Genomic DNA, 13,259 nt, shown 5'->3' on the forward strand with positions numbered 1-13,259 from the left:
TACCTATCGAGGCGGCAGTATGTTTCGCTTTCGCCAAAGACGTCAACTGACGCGCTCGGTTACAGTGTAATATCAACCATCATACATTCCGATAAGGGCTATAACCGCCGCGAAAATAGAAAGGCCGCAAATTGCGGGCATTTTTCCCTGTCACTCTAATTACGCCTTCATTGGAGTAAAATAGAAAGATTCCCGCAATTAGCGAATTTCTGTTTTCGCGGTAGCCCCTAAGGTTTATAATGGCGCGTTGCATAAAAAAGGCCTTAAGCCCCGATTCGCACGGGAGCTTTTTCAACGCGCGTTAAAAAAGCGTTTGTATGACACAAATGGATAACCATGTATCTATTCACACGACAGCGGTGGCGCTTTTTATCAAGCGTTGTTGTATTTTCGACTTTAAGCCTTGGTCGTTAAGTCGAATTTAGAGTGGACAGATTCTAGCGCTTTTTTAACGTGCGTTGAAAAAGTTGTCGTGCGAATGGGGCCCAAGTACATAATTAATTAGTAACTTTGGTTTTCCATACTTCACATCAGGGACTTACATACATATTATAATCACGCCAATTTCCCGGAGGGGTAGGCAGAGACCACGCATTTCCACTTGCTACGATCCTGACATACCTCTTTCGCTTCCTTCACTTTCATAACATTCCTCATATACCAGGGACTTGTTATAACTTGGTCTCAATTTGCTATATCATGGACATACTCGTACTGATATAAGGGGTCATCCATTAATTACATCACACAAAATATATATTTTTTAGACTGTCACACTTTTTCATGGGAAAAAGGTTCCCTCTGTTGCTGTGACGTAATATGTGGATGAACCCTAAGGTGTTAGGGAAAATAATACAAAAAAATCCGTGTCTATGTTTATTTGGTATTCATCACAATAAAGAGGTACCTTCCATAATCATTCGCACTAACATATTTGACTACATCAACCAACTACTCTTAAACTAAGATTGGAATTGTATTCAACGTCGCGGCCGCGCGGCCCTCCCCCCCACTAGCGTCGGCGTTTAGTCAACTCTATGTGTAAGGCCTGGGTGGACGCTCGAGTTGAGCGTGCAACGGGGCAAACGTATAGGAGTGGCCTTAGTGCACGCTGCTCAAATCACTTGTGAGCCCGACGCCACGCTGCACGCCGCGCCGAACGCGCTTCGAGCGTCCACTCAGGCCTTACACTATGGCTGCTGATCGCAACGTTGGCGCAACTGCGTAGCGACGCTATTTTGTCGCTGACTAGACGCCGACGCTCAAGATACGCTAGTGAGAGTGCCTTTTAGTGCTAAAACGCGTTTTAAACTACACTACATCTCGGGCCCTATCTCGGATAGTGGTGTAAACATAGGATAGACTTAAAGTAAAGAGGGTAGGGAGAAACATAGTACTCCGATTAATGGGGCCCGAGGAATAATGTAATCTTAAACATGTTTACAGCAGAAAAATCGTGCCTTAAAAGGCAGTAGAGGACGCTGTCAGAGCGATGGGTTAATTTATAATCTATGCAAATGTCAACGCCATCTAGTGACCTTACGGCGCGATTTTTTATATTTTAGACTGCTAATCACACAAGTCATAGATATCTTTGGATGACAACTGTAACTGAAATATTTATCCTTTAAAAATCGTGTCTCAGCACTGAATCGATGCTAAGATACGATATTTCTGATATTAATGCTACAGTACTGGCTATGTGCAATGGTGGTGCTACTAAAACCGACAACGCATACTGTGGAAAAATGTAATCTCAAATAAGTAATATATCAAATTTCAAACAAGTATAATGCGCCACAATCATGCGCACAGCCAGTAGAGTTACAAGTAATTGTAAGATGTCATCGAAAAATAAATTTGATCTTTAGTGTGACGTCGCTTAAAGCTGTAACAGACTACGGCACCGCGGTGCGGCGCGGTAGTCTATTACGGCTATTATAGCAAGTAAAGACTGGCAACACTCGTAGAAAAATAAATATTGATGTGTTGTCGAATCTTTACTTGCACGAATGCAATTTATGAATAAATATTGAATAAATTGGGGCAAAAACGAATCGCATAGATAAACGTTTGAGAACATACCAAAACGGTCACATCCAAGAACACAGCTTAAATATCGATGTTTCGATATTTTCTTAGTAGACCTAGAATATAATATGGTCTACTTTTCCTTAAAGTACTTTATGATCTGGTGCCCTAATAACTATCTATTAGCAAATCGGTGGGGACTCCACTACACCACATAAAGATCACCTCAAGGTCCAACTTTTCTTTTCTAACGAGCATTTCAGACAACATTTCTCAAAATTACCACAGGAAAGCGCATGCCTAGCAGTCATTTTGAGAATTGGTCATTCTAGGATGTGGTCATTCAAGGTTTTAAAAATTATCTCAAATCATTTCTGCGTCATACATATAATCGCTCCATTAAAAGTCTGCAGCGGATTTGATAGCCTACGCAGTGTAAGTGTCATTTATACGTCATAATTTCATAGAATTTTGACGTTTAAAATGACACTTGCACTGCGTGGGCTATCAAATTCGCTGCAGACTTTTTACGGTCTAACTCTATCATTAGTAAAAAAATATTAAAAAAAAACAATTAAAAAATTAGACCACGCGGCCGCGCCATCGTAAACAATTCCATCCTACGTTTAATTTAAAATTATCTAACGGCTGAGCAGACATTCCATTGCACAAAAGACAATTAAAAAAATAAATAACGTTTTTTGTCCATAATCATTACATTTACATTTTTATTTCAAACGAACATTCGACTTAAATAAAAAGGTTAACTCGAACGCATCCTCACGCAGCCATTTTTAAAAAGATAGGCGAGAATTAATACTATTCGAGCGCGCTTGAACGCACACGTTTCAATGTTGCCATCGTAAATCTTGTTAACCTTTTGGCGTTTTGTTTCTGCATGTTGGCATTAAGCTTAGAATCGCCGGGTCTGGTGCAGGACCATCTGACGCACGCTGAACGTGGACAGACCTAGACCGAAGGCAGCCAGGGCGAGCGCGGATCTAGACATCATCTTCTCACGGTTCGCTGGCTGGAAAGAAGAGAAAATTGAGTTTAGTAATGTGGATTTAGGAATATACTTGGTCAAGCAGATCTTGTCAGTAGAAAAACGCGGCAAATTTGAAAAATGTAGGCGCGAAGGGATATCGTCTCATAGAAAATTTGAATTTCGCGCCTTTTTTTACTGACAAGATTTGCTTGACCATATATACATACTTTATTATGAGCGTTTCGTTTATTTTTTGTTATTTTTATTTATTGTGACCTTTTTTGCCACTTTTGTGTTATTTTTACTCAGGATCGCGAGCCCTTTTCAAGTTTTTATCCTTATAGGAGAAAAAAAGTGTCCTAAAATTTCCATACATTTTTAAAACTTTCCTTTTTGTTACCGCCATACAAAGTACTTATATGGGCAAATGTAACATAATGGGCAAAAAAAACCGGGACATTTTTTATCCCATTAAGATCGAAAGAACTCGGTTCTGAGTAGAAATAACACAAAAGTGTCTAAAAAAGTTGCAATATATAAAAATGGGAAAAAATTAAAGAGACGCTAAAATACGTTCGAAACTAATAAAAAATCGCAGCAAAACTAACTTGGCTATCTTGTCATCTTTTAGATAGACAATTAATAAATGTTTGTCGATAATATATCTAAGAGCTGGTAGTACTACTAGGTATTAACAAAGTATTTAAAACAAGGCCGTCGCGGCCTATTCATCATTTCATGTCTGTCACTACGCGGGAAATATGTTTAGGCGTCTGCCAGGTGTTATATAATCGATTTGGCAGAAACATACATTCCATTTCTATGGCAAAGCAGGGAGTAATGTATGTTGAAGGTATGCTTGCTAACTGGATGGTGTTTAGCAAAAATGTGTCACCCACATTCATTTTGCAATAAGATGTCAACTCAAAAAATTGACGCTTAAAGTTGAAATTGTAGTTAAGTACTACAAGAACAAATACGTATAAAATAACATAATTGAATCGTCAGCGTCACTGACGTATGTTAGCGAATATGCAGACAGACGGACAGCGGAGTCTTAAGGGGTCCACTGATTAATTATCAGACGGTATCGACCTGTCAGTTAGAACAAAATTTTGACAGGCCGACACCGTCGGGCGCACTGTTAATCAGTAATAGGGTCCCGTTTTTACCATTTGGGTACGGAACCCAAAAAATCGGTCCCCGGAGTTTATGTCGGTACAAGTATTGAATAGATCATGTGCTCTGAGTAGCCAGTCACCTCCAAACCCTCTCATCACCGCGTGAGTGAGTTCAGCGATTGTTGGCACGCCGTCCGGCGCCTGTATTTATAAACGGATCACATGATCCGCCACATGACTTGAGAGAAGATCGACAAACATTTCAATGATCATACATTGGATGGAACAATCACACATACATTATATGGTACAGTCATGCAATAATATGTATACGGTAGCCAAAAATGAAGTGCATTCCCGTTGGGAGGTTTTGGGATTATACTGAGCAACTCTTACTATCCGATCAACCCCGAAATCGCGTAAAAAAAATTACTCTCCCATAGAAAATAGACCGGCCAAAATGTATGAAACAGCCAAATTTTTTTGCGCGATTTCGGGGTTGGTCTCATAGTAAAAGTTGCTCAGTGTGATCCCAAAACCTCCCTGGCAACGGGAATGCACTTATTTTTTGGCGACCCTGTACACAACGAAGGCCGCAATAATATCTGACAAGATCTTATTGGTAGTAGAGGCATATAAGAACGCGTCACATTTTTGCGGCCTTCGAAGAGTAACATATTATTGGAGGATTTATTGTCCATTGTGTTGGATACTAGAGGCTAGCAAAAATGACGTGTCTATTTTCATACATTATTTGTTTTCGACTGGCGTTTTCTATCAACGATACTTGATACAATTAACTCAGATCTATTTCAAAATTGATTTCAACAATGTTTCAATTGGCAACAATAGCTGATATCAAAACGACAAAACATCCATTCAGATGAAGATGTGACGTAGATGCTACGTCTGTAGTCTGTTTGTGTAACTTGGAAAAGAACAATGCAATGTGACGTTTGTAAATAGTACGTTGACCTATTAAAACAAGCTGAATAAAACAAGCAATAAATATAGAATAAAATAAATAAAACAAGCGCTGGTTGGCCTAGCGGTAAGAGCGTGCGACTTTCAATCCGGAGGTCGCGGGTTTAAACTCAAACTACCAATGAGTATTTCGGAACTTACGTAAGAAATATGATTTGATATTTACCAGTTGCTTTTGGGTTGGTAGGAACTCGAGTTGAGTCTGAATTTGAAGAACTCAGCTCGTTTTAAGCATGGACATATATATTACTTCGTAAGGACGCGGCTAACGAGCACTAAAAAGGGGGCCGCTACATGGGTGTGATATTTGCATTTATCACACCCCGGCGCTCAGTCGTGTGGCGAATTGCGCAGTAGAAAGTTGTCACGCAGCATAACACAAAAATGCCTTATTGCGTTGTAAAAGGGTGCAAAAACCATTATAGGAAGTATAAGAAAAAAAATGGGATCTCATATCATCGGTAAGTAATTTCCAATTAGGTTTATTTATTGCTTAAAACCAATTTTAAACGATAATTTTATTTCATTCTCACGAGCAACTAATGTTCGCTCGTACGTCATAGCGCTAATGCATTAACCTTGTAAGGACGTCATTTCTCTTTGGAAGTTATTATGAAGTAGAAATGCATACTGCGTGATTTGTATAGGTAAATTTACTTAAATATGATTAGTTGATTACCTACCGGATATAATTACCGAAATTAAAGTACCTATTGTCTGTCTTACAGAGTTTGTTCCCGTTTCTTTTACATAATTATTAAAAACATTCGAAATAACAAGATCAAGTATTTGTTATTGTTTTATTCGTTGACTTAGGTACCTAGTATATTAATTCTTGTCAGGTTAAAGTTTTTAATTAACTGTAGGTAAAACTCAAAAAAAATTAACAGGTGAGCGCTAGAAACAAAGCGCGCATTTTCAAACACCGATTAATTCACATCGCTGTATTTAATACTTTCCATTACCTACTTATATTTTTGCATCATATTTGTGGACAGGTGGCACGCTCTCGTTTCGGAGGCCAAGATTCTCTTTGGATCACTGAGCCAAAATAGTTAGTTTGTATTGCTGTTTCCTTCTTTTTTACTCTACCTGTTTTGCAAGCAAGAAACTAACAGAAATAGTTGTTCGCCGCATTTTACTCGCGAAAGCTCGGGAGGTACTTATCGAACTGTACTGCTGTAGCTAGTAGCTCGGCCAACTTGTCGACCTTGACAGAGCCGGCTCACACAGGGCGGCACACCGCACTGCGCGAATGTTTAAAATATTGCATTGCCACCTGAGACGATAATGACATCACGAAATAACGTAGAAGAACGGAAACTTATAAGGATAAGTTCGCCCATTTTAATACAATAAATATGTTAACTAAAGCATTTATTACGAGAATCATAAGTAATACATAGGCAAAGGGTTAGGTTAAGACATATGTAGGTAGGGTAGAAAAGGGGTTTCAGTCGATGTGTGGAAGGGCGGCACCGTCGTCGAACCCAAGCCACCAGGCGGGGGACTTAAACCGGTGGCGTGTGCCTCGGATGCACATGGTGGTGGCACGTATAACGGCGTTACTGATCCTGCATCTCAGCCAGCCCAGTACAGTACTTAGAGATCGGTTCCAACGTTGAGATATGGTTTCTGCCATACGTTTTATAACGGAGGACATTTGGGGTGCATAGACGCTGTCAACAGATGTTACAAGTGGTGTGAAAGTTGCATGTCGCATTTCACAGGCCGTGGAATATTTTCTCTGTTTTTCGTCTTCAGCTGATTTTAGTACAGATGTCACGGGTCTTGAGAGGTAAGAAGGAGCGTCAGTGTCGACGACACGGATATCAAACAACGCCAACAAATACAACAAATAATTTTGATTAACCATAAACTTAATCGACGCTCTTCTGATATAAACCGCGAATAAACTTAACAAGCCTTGTACGCCCGTACAAAGTTATCGCGAGAGTCGAGCTCACGTAGTTGTACGCAGTGTGTAACAGATGGCGCTTTTTTGCTGACATGAAGATCGCAACGGGCAATTCATATGCATGCGCTCATCCATAGTTTATATCTATGGTTTTAAGTCAGTAACTCAGTCTTTTAAGTCCCGAATCGAGTCATTTTTTAAGAGCAACTTAAAAGGACTCGAGTCTCCGAATAAAGACTGCCATCAACATCTTTATATATTTTTTCTAAATAATAGTAAAGAAATTAGGCGTTATTGTATGATTTGTGTACATAATCTACAAATACATACATAAATAAAATGCATTTCGAAATTGTTTGTAAAATAAATCGAGAGCTCTCTGAAAAGGACTCGAGTCTATACAAAAGACTCGGGTCTCTAACAAGTTGAAAAGAACTCGAGTTAAGACTTAATTGTACGAGTCTGAAAAACTGAATTGAGTCTTGAAGCCACCTTGAAGCAGAGAAGCTCGAGTCCTAACCAACACTTTAATTTTACTTAACGTAATTCGATGTCGACCGATCAGTCAATAAGTGCTAATTGTTTCAAGGAGACAATAATTCATTTACATTAGGAGCATTCCATGAAATTGTCTACCGTTGTCCCGTACAAACGCGAAGTTTCTGAAGGTTTAAGAGTATAAGAGTTTCCTTTTCTATGACAAATGGTCAAAAATATGCACAGAAAAATAATCGGCTGCTTTAAATGCCGAGAAAAAAGTAGCAACACACCAAATAAAATGCGTTTGTACGGGACAGCCCGTGGAATGCTCCATTATCTTATAAATATAGCACTGGCTATCTTTGTCGGTGAAGGATACTTTATCGTATTGTTATATGTACTTTCTTTGACACATATGAAGCATGTAAGACGAAACAGGAGCTGGGTTTTAAACATTTTAGGTATACCCGTCTCGCTAACGAAAGCGGCTCCTAAAACTAGTGCGATAAGGACAAGGCGAAAAATCCTGCGTAACAATCTCAACAATCGAGGTTTCATACTCGACTGTTTCCTCCTCCAAAACTTAACCAATCGTAACCATATTTGGAAATCTAAATGATACCGTTTTGCTTTTTTGGCTAATTGATATCAGTTTTGAATACTACGCCTCTCATTGCGGCATAGTCAATGAGGCCATTTTGGCCATTTTTGAAGGGCTCTAGCGCCTTAAAAAACAAAAATATAAAAAAAAGCAAAACGGTCCGACACAGATATTGACAATATTAATCTGTGTTGAAAAAATCATTGCTAGCATCAAAACCCACGGAGGAAACAGTCGAGTACGTTTGTATGGAGAAATGACCACTGCTGTTGGCTCTTAATAACCGAGCGAGCGCGAAGTGAAGCGTCTCCGTTTCGGCTTTGACTAAAATGCTTTCCACAGTCTGTCTGGCTGTTCTCCTTTGCAGTCGTATTTTTCTACCGAATCTAGTGAATTTTTTTGATTCACCACCACAGAAAGCCTACTAAATTACGTGCCGTCAACTTCTACTACATTCGTACTAGTGTAGGGCCCACTGGTCTGTCAGTTGTTCGGACTGTCAATATTTTGTTCTAACTGACAGGCCGATACCGTCCGGTGGACTGTTAACCAGTGGGCCACTTAAAGGGCAAGTCCGATGTCCGCCACTGATTGTAAACATCTCGAATTACGATTAGGTACAATGTACGGTACATTTTTTTAGCGCGCTATCAATGAGGATGAGGCATATCTTATCATCAATACAAATTATACATGTAGATGTAAGGAACGCACGGGGTGGGTCGCTGTCGCTAGTTGTTGACAATTTTAACAAACGTTTGCGTTTGTGTATCAAAGTCAAAAGAGTAAAGTTTGAAGATAAAGTTATATGTGTTATGTTATATGTGTAAAGCTATTGTGTGGGACTTTTAAAAATACACTGAGAGAAAAGTACAACAAAAATACACTTAGAATTACAAAAATAAACTTAATCCGGGGACAAGGAGAGTTAACTAATAGGAACAAATTGACTTTTGCAATTTCTATTAGTTCTTGCAATTTCTATTATCTGTTTGTTGAAATTATATTTGGGATTACTGTAGAAATAAATAAACTTAACAGAAATAGTGAAACGTCCATAATTATTACTAAAACTTCATTTTTTCCCCCAGTACAGAACTGTTTTTTAATTCCTGGTGATGATTTTTCTCTCAGTGTACAGTAGAATTGATTTTCAAATGAGATTATAGTCTTAAAAGTGACCTCTAAATATGCTGTATACATAATTGTGACTCTCACGCCCATGTAATGTGGAGACAGGTCACATTGATAGCCTCTAGTGAAGTTATGCATTTGATATGGTTGCTAGGTATTCAATAATTACAGGTTTTCACGCATTTAACGTTGACGACCGGTCTGGCCTAGTGGGTAGTGAGTGACCCTGCCTATGAAGCAGATGGTCCCGGGTTCGAATCCTGGTAAGGGCATTTATTTGTATGATGATACAGATATTAGTTTCTGAGTCATGGGTGTTTTCTATGTATTTAAGTATTTATATATTAAATATATCGCTGTCTGAGTACCCACAACACAAGCCTTCTTGAGCTTACCGTGGTGTCTTATAATATTTATTTATTTAACGTGCCATCGACGTTTAAGATTATGTTTACATGGCGATTATGGCATTCACCTCCCCCCCCCCCCCAAAAAGGGGGAGGCCTATGTTCAGCAGTGGATGTCTTATGGCTGAGATGATGAAGGTGCAAAAGTGTAGACATATCTTTGACGTCAACTGTAAGTTCCATTCGATCAAATTCAGCTGTCAATTTGTAAACCTTTGTAAAAACCGGACAAGTGCGAGTCGGACTCGCCCACCGAGGGTTCCGCACTTTTTAGTATTTGTTGTTATAGCGGCAACATAAATACATCATCTGTGAAAATTTCAACTGTCTAGCTGTCACGGTTCATGAGATACAGCCTGGTGACAGACAGACGGACAGTGGAGTCTTAGTAATAGGGTCTCGTTTTTACCCTTTGGGTACGGAACCCTAAAAATGTAAAGATATAAGGATGGTGTTAAGCAAAAATGTGTCAACCCATAATAATTTTTCAATAAAATGTCAACTTTATGCGTCAGTTTTTTGAGTTGACATCTTATTGCAAAATTTTTGTGGGTTGACACATTTTTGCTTAACACCGTCCATAAGATCCACCTCATCATCATCATCATTTCAGCCTATATTATATACGTCCCACTGCTGAGCACAGGGCCTCCTCTCATGCGCGAGAGGGTTTGGGCTATAGTCCCCACGCTAGCCCAATGCGGATTGGGGACTTCACATACACCTTTGAATTTCTTCGCAAATGTATGCAGGTTTCCTCACGATGTTTTTCCTTCACCGAAAAGCTAGTGGTAAATATCAAATAATATTTCGTACATAAGTTCCGAAAAACTCATTGGTACGAGCCAGGATTTGAACCCGCGACCTCCGGATTGAAAGTCAGAGTCAGAGTCCGGATTGAGATCCACCTATTATTATTTCGTATGTCGGATAATTCCAAAAATCAGATGATAATCACCTAAAATTCCCTAAGCTAATAAGCTTACGGCCACTTGCACCATCCCACTAAACAGAGGTTAACCGGTTAAACCTGGAGTTACCATGGTTACAAGTACAATTTGACAACGGTCCATGGTTTAACCGGTTAACTCCGGGTTAGTAAATGTTGCAAGTGGCATTAGTTACTATATTATTTGTAGTAAGGTTGGTAGGTAGAGTTGGCAACACAAATTCATAGGAAAGGCTAAGTGCCAGTTGCACCAACCACATTTGACAGACTGATCATCGTCAGCCGGCGCGCCCCGCGCCTTTACTATGAAACTTTCCATACATAAAAATTTAGCGAACTCTTTAACGTTCGTAACAGTTTGGTGCAACCGACCCTAACGCTACGTCTTACGTAGGCGAACAACGCGCGAACGCGGCGCGGCGCGGCGAAATCAATCCTTTGATGCCCATAGAAGTGTCCTACGTAAGCGATCTCGTTGCGAACGCGGTGCGGCGCGATTTGCACGCGAATGTCAGGCGGCGCGGCGCGGCGCGGCGCGGCGGCGGCCGCTTTCGCCGCGCCGCGCCGCGCCGCGTTCGCGCGTTGTTCGCCTACGTAAGACGTAGCGTAAGTAGGCTATATCTCTCCACTCCATTATGTAAAATAAAACGCAATAAAATGTATAAACTTTGAAAGCCGTCAAATTCCCAAGTTATCTCTGAGATAAAGAAATCTGTGATATAAAGCATTTTATCAAGTCTGTGAAGTTACTGGTGTTATCAAATTTTACATAATCTAGCAACTTCGCTCTGCTTTGGGTTCAAGAACCTTAATTTAAGTCGATAAACTATTTGTAAAACATTAGATTCATACATGATACACGCCATTCACGGCGTCTATCTGCCTGTCCGCTAGCGATAAGCTAGGAAATAACTAAACCGATTGTAGTAAGTACGGTTTACGGCAACGAGTAGCTTAATTTTTTTTAAGGTTTTTGAATTAAAATTATTATGCCAAAGATTCATGATTCACACTATATCCACTATCTCGGGGTTAATCGGTTAAACTTGAAGTTGCCATGGTTACCAGTACAATTTGACACTCGGTTAACGCTTTAACTGCTTAACCCCGAGTTAGTGGGACGGTGCAAGTGGGCCTAAATGTTACAACTACCCGAAAATGTACAAATTGTTTGTTTATTTATTAGGTACAGTCAAGGAATTTAAATTCCGACCCATTTCGGACTTTGTCACAGTGACAATCAATATGAAAGCCGCTAGAGACCTCATACGGTTGTCACTGTGACAAAGTACGAAATGGGTCGGAATTTAAATTCCTTGACTGTACCTATAGATACAGACTTATAAAATATTTTCATTCCAGCCTGCGTATTTGGATAGCTTTATCCATCTTTATCTGCGTGATAAAATAACTGTCACTTTTTAACACCGTTTGATAGAAAGTGTCTGACACCGTTTTATCACGCTGTCATGTAGACAAGAACGACCATCATACTCGTACAGATTTAAAAATAATATGTACTTTCTTTTTCTGTCCTCATAATGGGCGTAGGTGTGTTTTTGTTAAGTTTACTTGGCATCAAGCCATTTGAGACGTCCTTGTCGCTAAAATAGTATTTTAACGGCTGGATAAAATAAAAATAAACGAAATTTCACGCCTGATTTTGGCTGAGAATTGGCAATGTCATATCATTGGAATGTCATTCGATTTTGAGTAAACATTTTGTAGCTAAAAATATAACTGTGTGTATATTTTTTTAGTGTCACTCGTTGCCATGGTTACGGTTAGTTGTCCAGAGGAAAGTTTTAAGGGGCCCACTGATTAACAGTCTGCCGGACGGTATCGGCCTGTCAGTTGTTCGAAACTGTCAAAATTTTGTTCTAACTGACAGGCCGATACCGTCCGGCGGACTGTTAATCAGTGGGCCCCTTAACACAATTATTGCAGCACGGGGTCTATTCGGCCCCGTACATGAACTTACGTCGGATGCCGGATTTTGATTTGCAAAAGTAAACGTCTGAGGTGAGTAAAAGTTAAATGGTACAGAAACATGTTCCTTAATTTCAATATACACAAGAAATGGGCCCTGAGCTTAAATAAAATCAAAAGAAATGGTCATAGTATTGTCTCCGGTGACCGTGATAGTTACTCATGCAATAAAACTATTGAAACGGATTATATCGCGTATATTGAATACATAATACATCCCGACGTTTCGAACCCTTTACATCGTTCGTGGCCAACGGGATGTAATATGAATTCAATATACGCGATATATTTATTTCAAAAGAAATGGTCGTTAACTCCTCTCTTAAGGGCCCGCATACCGAAAGTTAGAATTCTGAGTTGCCCGTGCCTGACGTTGAGAAGTGAGAACTAGCCTGTGCACACCGGCTGCGTGTGCGTGACGTTCACGTGCGCGTGCGGCGTTATAGTATACAGATCCTTATGAGAGTCGGCACACCGCTTGCGTGACGTGTGCGGCTCCAACATTTTAGCGCACGCACACGCGCACGTCACGTGGCGACAATGTAGTGACGGTATTCAGGCATGTCGTGTCAATAAATATGTCGTCTAAATCCGTCTCCTATTATAATAGAACAAAGGATATTTGAAGACTTAATCTACTAATGAACTTATCAGCCT

Source organism: Cydia fagiglandana, chromosome 25 (assembly GCF_963556715.1).
Source record: "Cydia fagiglandana chromosome 25, ilCydFagi1.1, whole genome shotgun sequence".
NCBI classification, from domain to species: domain Eukaryota; kingdom Metazoa; phylum Arthropoda; class Insecta; order Lepidoptera; family Tortricidae; genus Cydia; species Cydia fagiglandana.